Raw genomic sequence first — 9,298 nt, 5'->3', positions numbered from 1 at the left:
GGACATGGTTTTTAATAAAGTGAACATTACGCGTCACTTTACTCTCGCGGACATAATTTTGCCTGGAATAGAAGCTGCATAACCAATGTTATGCAGCTTCTCCCACAGCCCACAGCCTGCCTCGGCTGCGGGAGGCTGTGGGTTCGATTCTCACTGCCGCCGGGCACCCACTGGTTCAAAAGGGTACAAGCGTACCCCGGCCTGGCGTTCGGCTTCCTTCAGGGGTGATACGTTTGGGAAAGGAGCCTGCGCCCTGAATTCCCGTCGAAACCAACGTGAGCACGGAAATCAAGTGGTGTCTGGGCCGCTCCGACACGCCGCGACCGGCGACACGCCGGTGCAGCGTCGATGCGCTTTCTGTAGTTCTTTTGGTGGTTTTTAGTAACGGTGGTGTTGAGTGATAAACACCACTAACAAATCTTTGGCTTAATAAATTTTATGTTCAATAAAATTTTAATGCTATTCCCACTGCACTTCTTTTTTTTTTGCGGGAAAACTTTGTTGAGGCCATCTTGAATTTTGGTGCCGTTCCGGGATAGCGCCCCCCCCCCCCCCCGCCCCCCTAACTTTGCCGGTAATTTCGACTTGCTCGAGGGGGGGGGGGGGGGCGCTTGCTCGAAATTTTACAGTATGTGATGTGTCATATAGTAAAAGTAGTCTCTAAAGGGTAACACAACTACCGTAAACTACCACGGAAGCTTCCACCCCGCTTTCACTGAAGATTGGGTTAATCTAGATATGGCCGCTTCTTTGGTCGAAGCAGTAAAAACCAAGATGGCAGCTAAAGAAAAACTTCAAGGCAGGACTACAGTGGCTACGGAATCGAAGGAAGCATGTTTATGTTCAAATGGTTGAAATAAATTGCCAAGGTTCAGGTTCACAGAAAATTCTCAGCGCTTCCTCTTTTAGGAGCCGGTTACTGATGGCGCGGCCAACATCTCGTTCCGTTTGAAGGTAATCAAAGAGGGCATAGTCCAAACCTTCATTGAAGACTGGCCCCCCATCCGTGAATTTTCGCTTCACCTTCTGCTTGCCGTAGTTGAAGTGCTTTAGGGCATCATACTTGGAGTCCCACTCTCCGATTATTTTTCTATCTTAAAATGCCGAGAGGTGCAGCTCACATTCTTTCCCAACGCGCAATGCCACTCAACGACTTTGATCTTCCTGGCGACGGTGTAGGAGTGCATCGTGCGTCTAGCGGATTGTACGAGAAGTGTGGGAACAGCGGCTGCATGCACGCTTTATCAAGATGTGTCTCACAAAAGCCCTGCGACCACTGGGTTTTGTTTCAAGAATTGTTCATTGTCGCTGCATTATCTTCGCCCCCATCGGTCTTTCCCTTTCTACCGCAAGGAAGCGAATATCCCCGTCGTCGCCCCTAGCGGTCTCGTAGTGACCGCACTGGAGTGAATATTTCGGCTGATGCTGGTGTTTTGGAGGGGGTGGGCGCTGAACATATAATTTTCAGAATTCTGAAGTTTTGGAAATGGTAATACTGGGAGCTTGTGCGAAACTGGGCAATTCCGCAGTATTTTCTGCTAATCATATTGTGGTTTTGGCACATAAAACCCCAGAATGTTGATTTTTTGTGTAAGTTAGAGGTATAACTCCTTATTTGCTATTTTTGTGTAGGAGAAGCATGGCCTTTAATTTGGTAACATTGGCGAAAATTAAATTGGTGCCTGACCACACTTCTAGCTTTTTTAGCAAGGTGTTTGCATCGCAAAACAAATCAACAGTTTCCGAGTTATCTATCAGCTGTTCAATTAATTTATATGCTATTGTTATGACAGATATTTCTCACCGTCTTACAATCTTCCATTCTTAAGTTTAATTACGCTTCATGTGTGCTGTCATTCGAAGTGCTTGGAGTTTCTACATGTCTTTTTACACATTTTAGTTTCATTTATTTCCATTTCATTTCAGTCTTTTTTCATTAATCAGACGTTGCTCATCCCATATTTTTCCGTTTGTCCCTGTCGTTTTGTGTATTGGTTTTAGGGCATAGTTTCTGACTTTGTTTTCAATAACTCTCAAGCCATTTGAACACACCTGCACTATAAGAGTACACAACGTCAACCTTGTGTTCTGAATATTATGCATATACATCGTATACCGTCATGTGTGCTTTATCTGTTGTGAACGCCTACTTTCTCCTGTTGTGCAAGCCACTCACATTATCAAAATGTTACTATGCTGTGATTGTTGTGGTGTCTAGCCTATGTTATCAACAGTGCATGAATAGACAGCGGGTGAACTGCTTTTATGTACTACTTCCACCAATTGGCTCCTCTAGAAGTGGATCTCACGGGGGAAGTGCCAACAGGACGTGTTTCTCCACCCGTTATGAAGGAGTATCAGCATTCAACTCCGCAAGAGAAAGGGCTATGTTTGCAACAGCCAGCCTCCATCAGGCAGTGTGCTGGCCCAGTCTTCCGGAGTGGATGGTTACAGTGTTGCTGTTAAGTTCCTGGAACATGCAACTGAACACCAAAATGCTGTGTGTGCTGCATTGCACCTTACCGTCAACCTTATGCAAAAACTAACAGTTTTCACGCAGTCATACCGATTGCAGTGATTCCGCAAAAAGATGCCTGAGTTTGTTACATCTGCACCATAAAAAGTAATGATAATGTACGTAGTTGTCAACAGCAGTTAAAGAAACGCCTCCTTATTACAGGAATTGGGTAATGGTTGCAAGTTTTTTGACAATAGTCGTATTTTCTGATGTTCTATTGCATGTTTCATTCTTTTTGGTCTTCCTCATTGACTTGGACAACACCACGCCGCACCCTTTGTGGCCGGTTTCAGTGATAATGGCCATTTTCCTTTCTTTACAGCCTGCTCATTGACTCAAATCGATGGATGGATATTATAAACGTCCACGTTGAAACAGGACGGGCAGATTCCACTAAGCTTGTCACGTTTACCTTTCATCAGCACCATGGAGGAAGGAAACCCAGGAGAGGCCCCGGCCAGCACGGACGTATTGGAGAAGGTGTGGCGGAAGTCAAATGCTGTTTATCGCAAAGGAGCACTGGGACGGATACCCCAAATGTCAATGTTGCCATAGCAACCGCGCTCCTGAAGCTTTCGCTGCTGCTCTCGGTTTCTGAAAAGTGGGATAAGATTTTTCCGCCGGTGTCTTTCTCGCAGCACCTTTTGTTCGCGAGAAATGCTGACTTTGGGGTGTGGTGTGCAAGCTTGAAAGTTGTGGTTTGGGTTTGTGAGTGTGGGTGTCGGCCAGCAACAGATACACTCAGGCAATCACGGAACGGGTCTTCGTCGTCTTCTTCAACGTACCACGGAAAAGCACAGGAGCGCGTCTGCTTCACTAAAACTGCTGCAGTAGTTTTGTAGGCTTTGTTTTGACGCGCGTCGGCAGCACACACTTCCGGCGGCTCGTAACAATGCACTTTCAAAGTTCGCGCTCATCTGCTCCGGCGAGCCCTGATTGGAGGTGCAAAGGGAGATGGCACGCCAACATGGCTGCACTTCCGGCTTCAAAAACGCGATGTCAGGGCCTCTCCTGTTTTGTTTCTTTCCTCCATGATCAGCACCTATTTTCGGCGCTTTGAACCATGAATCATGTTAACAAACCATTGATCCTGAAAGAAAATCAATGCCCCCAAAATCTATTCACTATGTTCCCTAAGTGTGCGCCACCAATGCTCCAGCTGTCTCTATATTCTCCACAACAGGGTTATTAAGCGTTTCTTTACTATCCCTAAATTCAGTTGCCTTGGGCAGGGTCACTACATCCTCATAGGCCTCTGGATAGGTACTGCCACACACTAACAAAATATACCCTATGAAAGAGCATAAACTTGGACATGTTGGTATACCGTATAATTTCTTTAGCATACAAAAATGACAATACTAACAGGAACCATACGGACACACTGCTGTAAATATATATATATATATATATATATATATATATTTTTTGTTGTTGGGCTAAAGAAATTATTACGCCCTATAGTTTTTATGTTGCCTTCACATGCTACACAGCTATTGTAATGGGCAAATATTCTTCTATTAACACCTTGTCAAAAATCCTGATGTGTTGTTATGAGCAATAGTTCACTCCCCTTTGAATTGTCGTAAAACTTTTCTATTTTGATTTGATTCTTCACTCTTCGATATGTTTCCATCACTGCCTTCTTAATAGTGCCTATCCAGCATGCTATTTCTGCTTGTTTAACATTACATTTGACCCCCCCGTTTTTGTCACTGTCCCCACCGTTAACATAGTATTTGCATCTTAGTTTTTTTGTTTTCTTCTTACACTGTGACTCAACATTTTTTTAACGTAATATTATGGTAGTACCTAGAAATGTTAGCTGCCCTGCTGTTTTCTTTCATATTCTCGATTTTGCTTTTGGGCTCCTACCTATAGCTTCCTCCAGTACCTCATTTGTTGTTTTCTGGTGTGCCCCTACATATAGCTTTCCAACTGCACTTTGAGTAATCTGTAATCTGTCATCCGCTTATTTTGAACACAACACCCAAGTTTCCATACTTAAGTCCAGGAACCATAACTCCTTCTGTCACTTTTCTTGGGAGTGTGGAGAGTTGCATGCATGCGCTACTCTCGATGGAGGAGAGACACGACTGGCGGCATATCAAACGAGGATTTAATATGTACAGGGACGGTGAACACACACGACACACAACACTAAAGCCGAAAGTCAAAACTAAAGGCACGCGAAACTAAAATTGATTCAACAAAAGTCTTCACTGGAACTCAAACAACACTCAGATTAACTACAAACTACTTAAACAGAACTATCTCAGTTTCGGAGCCTCGCTCCGCCTTAAAGTCTCTCGGTCAGTCTTAGCGCGGATTCATCAGAGTCTAGCCACCTTGCCTCCGGCCTAACTGCTTCGCAAATAAAACAGGCTCTTACGGACCGCTGACTTGAAGTTCCTTACGTCGGGTCCAAGTCGTATTCCTTCGGGTGTCGATGCTGCCGTAGATGCCGACAACTCGCGTTCTCTTTGTCGGTGTGAGCTCGTCGGTACTTCGTTGGTGATGAGCTGGTCAGCCCGTCAGCGATGGCTTCGCCGTAGCTTAGGCCCACCTGCCTAGGCCTAGCGTCGGGATGCGTCGCAACTTCTTCAGGAGTGCCGACGTGGCGTCCCGAGGAGAATCAAACGTGCCGGTCTGCCGCAGAAGGGGGATCCTCTCTGGGGTGCCTGGTCCTGCCGTGAGAAGCTGCAGCCCGTCCAGGAGCCTCGCCCGAACTTGCCGAGGTCGACGGCCACACCTTGGACGGCCAGCGTCGCGGACTCAGCCAGACCCCCAAGTCTCCCGTCGCCAGAGCGGAGCTGGCGATGCGACCTTCCTGACCCGGTGCCACGTTGAAACTCCACGGACAGCGCCGTTCATCTCTCGACTATGCCTCGGTTCGTGCGCCTCGCGCGCTCGCGCCGTCGGAACCCGTGTTTCTCGTGCTCCTTTTCTTTTTCGCGCCACTGGCGGCCTCTTACATATGACACCTTCCCATTTTTGCCCTGTATTTCGTCATATTTGTAACGCCCCCATAGCTACCTTTGTTTCACTATGGCTGCATTTCTCTCGCCTTTCGCTTTGACTATAATTGTTCCTGCATAGTACATAGTTTAGTGCTTAGTTTCGCTAACATTTTAGTTTCATTTGTTTCGAATTTCTTTTCAGACTTTTTATGTTTATCAGACAATGCTCATCCCTTATTTGTCCCTCTGTCGCGGTCGTTTTGTGTATTAGATATAGAGCATATTTTCTAACTTCCTTTTTAATACTTCTCCAGCCATTTGCACACTCTGTACTGCCGGTCCAAACATCAGTCTTGTCTTCTGGATATTATGCAAATTCCTGACACCCTATTGTACTGCACGTGTGCTTTGTCTTTCATGAATACTATCTACTTTTGGCTCTTGTGCAAGACATTCACATTATCGAAATGTTACTATGTTGCGATTGTTGTGACTTCTAGCCTGTGTTATCAATAGCTTATAAACAGAGAGTGGGTGAACCTCTTCTACAAACTTCTTCCAACAGTTGGCTCCGGTAGATGTGCACATGATGGAGCAAGTTCCAACTGCTCGTGTATCTTCGCCTGTTACGAGGAAGTATCGGCATTCATATCCTCAAGATGCGGGCTATCCTGCCGACAGCCAGCCTCCACCAGGTGATGTGCTGGGCCCATCTCCTGAAGAGGATTGCTGCATCGTTGCTGTAGGAGTACCTGCGCGATTCAACTGAACACCAAAATGCTGTGAGCGTATGTGCTGTGTTGTTCCTTCCTGGTAACCTCGTGTGAAAAAAAATCTAACGCAGTTGTAACGAATGGGATAATTTCCCCCAAAAGTGGCTGCGAGTTTTTGTATCTGTACCTGCCTTTCAAACCCGTAAAAAAGCAATGGCAATGTAAGTAGCTGTGAACGGCAGTTAAAAGAAAACCCTCCTTATTGCAAGAACTGGGTAATGTTTGCACATGTTTGGGTAGGGGTCGTATTTATAACATTCCATTTCAATTTCTTTTCTTATTGCCTTTTGTCATTGGCTCAGACATCGCTGCACCTTGCGCCCAATGACCGGTCCCAGCGATGACGGCCATTTTTAACAGTGAGGTTTAAGCTAGCCGTAAAACGTGTGTGTTTCACGAAAGCCAGCCATGCCGTAACCATGGCAACAGCGACGCGGCAGCTGCCTGCCACTGCGTGCCTAGCAACCACCTCGCCGAGCGTCGTGCGCTATGCTCGGAGAGAGAAAGACAAAATGAGAGCGAGGAGAGAGAGAGAGCACGTCGCTCCGCTATGCTCGGGAGAAAGAGGAAAATGAGAGCGAAAGGAGAAAGAGAACACATTGCGCAGCACCACGGGGCAATGTACAGAGGTGCTGCAGATGCCACTACGCTTCTCCCGTTCCCCGCATTAGCGCTGACATGGGTCGCAGTGTCCTTGATGGCAGCAGGCACCTCTGGCATGGCTCGGCCGCAGCTCCCACCAGTTTGTACTCTACTGCACATGTGCTGTGGCGTCATCCTGGCGTTTCGTCTGCTGCGAGCCGCTCGTACACTGTGGATAATTTTCGCCCCTTCCCCTACTTGTGCTCGGACTGCAAGTGCTTCGCGAGGCGTTCTCCGAGTGCCACGTACCACGATAAAATGCTTATACACTTCGTATAACTTAGCATCACTTGGCATTCACTTCATATAGCCATAACCAGCTAGGAATCGATCAGCTCCGCTTTGTCTTTAGCCTTGCGCCAATAGTGCAAGCTACTCCGATTTTTACTCCTTTCAGCCTTCTCTCGTTGGCTCGGAGTCTGCCGCACGCATTGTAGACGGACCCAGCGAAGTCAGCCAATTTTTTTTTCTTTTTTTGGGCCTTCCTCATTATCTTGGATGCCACCACGCCTGGTGGCCCCGTTGCCTGTCCCAGCTACGTTCATTGGCTCTCCTGTTTACTTGCAAAACATGAGCCAATTATTGTTAGATTAAATAGACACCATATGGGCATGACTAAGAAACCTCCAAAAGCAGTTGCACATCATTTTAACCATCCAGGTCACAATTTCAACTAGCCTAAACTTCATATCCTATGGTCACACTCTTTCGCGCAGAGACAGAAAATATGGAGAATGATATCTCATTTACAAGTTCTATACACTGCAGCTAACAAGCATAAATGTTTCAATGGAGCTTTGCAATCCATTCGTTACATCAATGGCATGAATATAACAACCAGGCCTTAATTTCTCGCAGTCTTTCAACTGGTTAGACCAGACCTGACGATGCAGCCCCCTCGTCCAATTTATTACATCAGATATTTTTTGTTTTTGTTTTCAATATTGTATTCAATAATTTTTTCTCACAAACAGTGTTTTACTAATCTACTGTCTTCCCCAGTATAAGCTTATTGTTTAATTTATTTAATAAATTAGCAATCTGTTTCTCTCTCCCCTAGCTTTCAAGAAGATGTGCATTTGTATTTTTACTCCTAACCTAACATGTTCTGTTAAAACTCGGTTCCTTCGAACAATTTCGATTTCTCTTTCTGCATTTTTCTGCACGCGTTCGCACAGCACAACTTCTTGTTCCCTCTTTTATTCCTGCTTATTCCCGTTGTTGCCAGCAACTACTTGCATGTTTGTATCAGCTTACATTTTTTGTTAGCCTTGCTTCTAAAGCAGTATCAAGGCCGTTTCATATGATGCGATTTTCATTGCATTGGAAGTGCGATCTCCGTCGCATGCGACGAAAATCGCAGGCGCAGTACCGACTCTGTTATTTTAGGCTGCGACCATGCGGTTGGTCGTAACGATCACTGCAATTTTTTGTCGAAACTGCGCCGAGAGCTATTTCGCAGTCTGTTTTGGAAACTGGCGTATCGCTCAACAAGTGCGATGCACGTGGAGGTGGATTGCTGAATCCGGTACGTACGGGAAGGGAGAATAAAAATCTTGTGCTGCAGATTCCATTCTCCCATTTCTATGCGTTTGTTGACACGCTTCGTAGCAAATGAAGTGCATTTTCACCTTTGCTTCATATGCTGTAGACACACGTATGCGAGTTCCCAATACTACGAGGTGTTCGATCCCCGTGGCCTTTTGGGGTCGTCACAATTTTGATTTGTTGAGTAGCATACAAAAATCACGCGTATGCAGCTGTTTAAATAATTCCAACGTCTGCAAGGGCAAATGACAAGGCAGCAAAGTACCCGAAGTTTCAACATTGCGCTGAACGCGCAACCGTTTAGATACATTCTTTTCCTGTCGGTTTCCACACCCCTAAGCTTCCCGATGCATCTTGATAGGTTATCTTGCCTCACTTGCTTATTAAATTTGACATGCCAAGTGTGCAGGCTATTGTAATGAATTTTCTACGACAGCATATTTAACTTCGTGGCTTGAATAAACAGAGTCAATTTGTTTTCGAATACTCCATGCACGTTAAGTTGTATCTTCTGTGGTGGAGAATGTTTTTTTTTTTCCTACGCAGAAACCAATAAACCTTGAATATATTGGAGACTTTTAAGGCAAAAGCCTTTAATGGCGCATACTTGCGGCGTCTGTCCGATCGTCCGTGCCCCGGAATGGTGCGAACTATGGCCTCTCCCCCTGACTCTCTCAGGAATCACAAAAAAGACATGGCATAGTCCGTCGAATGGCCACAGGCTTTCGCCGAACACACTTCGGGATTTACAAAGTGTAATTCAAATTTTTTTAAAAATTCTAATGAGGCAGACCAACACATAGAAGGCACGTGAGACAACACAGCGCTGAACAACCTGCTGTAAACAGCTGTTTACG

Source organism: Dermacentor silvarum, chromosome 2 (genome assembly GCF_013339745.2).
Source record: "Dermacentor silvarum isolate Dsil-2018 chromosome 2, BIME_Dsil_1.4, whole genome shotgun sequence".
Lineage (NCBI taxonomy): Eukaryota > Metazoa > Arthropoda > Arachnida > Ixodida > Ixodidae > Dermacentor > Dermacentor silvarum.
Note: the sequence above shows the minus strand (reverse complement) of the source record.